A 2669-nucleotide genomic window follows, 5' to 3' on the forward strand; every position below is an offset into this window, starting at 1 on the left:
TGTTTGTTTGTCCTCTGTCCATCCACTCATCTATCTATCTATCTATCTATCTGACCTCCGTCCATTCATCCATCCACTCATCTATCTATCTATCTATCTATCAAACAGAGAATTACACCTGCACAAAAGCAACATGAAGCATTGCAGAATATTGTGATTGTAACCTAAAGCTTTGTTTATAATTTTGCATTAGGCGTTTTCATGAAGTGGTATGTACAAATTGTACACATATATTATAAAACAAGCCATTCTGCACATTGTGTGACAGTGTGCAAGTGAATTTGTTTAGTAAATCAGTTTCAAATTTAAGGTGAGAGCGTTCATGTGCTGTATCCTGAGGTTATTTGTAAAAAGAAACACAATAAAGACGCAAGAAAAGGAAGAACTAGAAAGAGGATTGAGGGATTAAAAGACAGAAAGGAATAGAGGGGGACAGAGAGAAGGAGAAAGAGAGAGAGGCAGTCAGCACGCGTGTCAGAGTGAAATATAGATGGAGGAGGCCAGTGTGTGTGGGGGTCAGAAAGGTGCAGTGTAACTGTCGACAATCACAGCCTTATTTACCTGTCAAAAACACTATCATCCCACACAGCCCCAGCCAAGCAATTTCTGCTGTCGCTCCCTCCCTCTTCTTTCTCTGCCTCCAATTACAAGCTAGAGGGCTATTTCTCTTCAGGACAAAAACACTGCCCACCAGCCCTCCCTCTCTCTTCCGATCACCCTCTTTTTCTCTCCCTCTCTTGCCCCTACTCCCTTAGCCAACAGTTGCAGAGTGGAAATGAACAAGCTGTAAACACACACCACTTAGCACCGTGTGTGTGTGTAAGTGCGTATCTGCCAGTGTGTTTGTGTGTGTGAAAAGAGGTTTGTGGAAACCAGTACCGACTAAAATGGCAAACCTGACTGCTGAGTGATTGACAGCTGTGATGACCCACACCTCTGATCAGTGACTGTTTCCTTTTTGTTTAAGAAAACATCAAAGCTTAGTTTTAAGCATTATACCACAGTATACTGACATGATAAACACACTGAGGTGATGCAGAACCATATCTGCTCAGTGCTCTACCTTACAATCTAAATTCAATAAAACATTATTTGTGCTTTCAGACAGCATCCACTCAAATATGTCCACAAGTTGAACCACCAAAACTGAGCTTTTGCTGAAGGACTGAATGCTAAAGCTGCTATTGTGCCATCTGAGGGGAAACGGAATGTTCTAACAGCATTAAAAACCACTGAGAGCTTTTCATGTCACCACTGACAGAAAGAAAATGGCACACAGTGATTGTGTGGTGATTGTATAAGGCTTGTGATATTTTTTTCTTAAAAAACAAGAGATAAGCTAGTGCTGAAGAACAAATTCACACTCATGAAGTATTTTCTGAATTCTAAGCCACTAAAGTCATTGATCTGTCCTTCAAAGTCATAACTAAATGGAAATTGTGCTCAACATATTGTGAAGAAAAATTACAATAATGTAGAGCAAGTTTTGACCTTTTTTGACTGAAGATTACGAAGGCAAATATTGATGTATTGTTCAGAATGAAACCAGCAGTAAGAGAAAAGTCTCCCAGGCCTTCTAAATAAGAGTCCCACATCTGTGGAGTTTTGCACATGTGATGACCTTGAAGCTGGTCTTGCGGCTAATTGTCACTGACAGATAACATAGGTGGCCTTTGCACAGCTTGGTTGATATGCTGTGTGGACGCACAGATACAAGGGGCGGATGGATACGTGGGTGGCATGTCTTTGTAGTAAACTGTCACTCAGTCACATTGACACACACGTACGGGCCTACATACACAACCACTAACATGCACATCACAGTCATCTGTCTGAAAGATACTAGTCTAAGCTGTTACTTTAGATCAGTCAATGAGTGCCTGACACATGACGCAAGACAACTTCAACCTTTTGCTCCTGCACATTCTTTGGTTTTCCAGCATTTTCTGCATATTTGAACCCTTTCCAAAAGTGACTGTATGATTTTGAGATCCATAATTTCACACTGAGGACAACTGAGGGACTCATACACAACTATTACAAAAGGTGGAAACATTTACTGATGCTCAAGAAGGCAATACAATGCATTAAGAGCCGGGGGTGTAAACTTTTGAGCAGGATGATGGTGTGTAAATTCTTCTCGTTTTGTTTAACAATAATATTTTTTCATTTAGTACTGGACTTCAGAAGCTACATAAATACTTACATGTTTCCCAGAAGACAAAATAAGTACAATTTACCCTGATCATCCAATTCAAAAAGTTTACACCCTCACACAATGCTTAATGCATTGTGTGGCCTTCTTTCAGTACATTTTTACCTTTTGTAATAGTTATGCATGACTCCCTCAGTCTGATGCATAAGTAAGTTGTCCTCAGTGTTAAAAAATTTATTTCAAAATCATACAGTCAATGTTGGAGAGGGTTCAAATATGCAGAAGATGCTGGAAAACCAAAGAATGTGCAGGAGCTGGAGGATTTTTCTGAAGAACAGCAGGCAGTTGAACTGCTCAGGACCAACAAGGGACTCATGAACAACTATCACAAAACAGAAAGACAGTCATGGATCATCCAGTAAATGACACATAGTGTTATGATTCAAGGGTATGTAAACTTTTGAATGGGGTAATTTTTATAAATTCAGTTATTATTTTGTCTTGTGGAGTATAT

Source organism: Sinocyclocheilus anshuiensis, unplaced genomic scaffold, assembly GCF_001515605.1.
Source record: "Sinocyclocheilus anshuiensis isolate Anshui unplaced genomic scaffold, SAMN03320099.WGS_v1.1 scaffold409, whole genome shotgun sequence".
NCBI lineage: Eukaryota > Metazoa > Chordata > Actinopteri > Cypriniformes > Cyprinidae > Sinocyclocheilus > Sinocyclocheilus anshuiensis.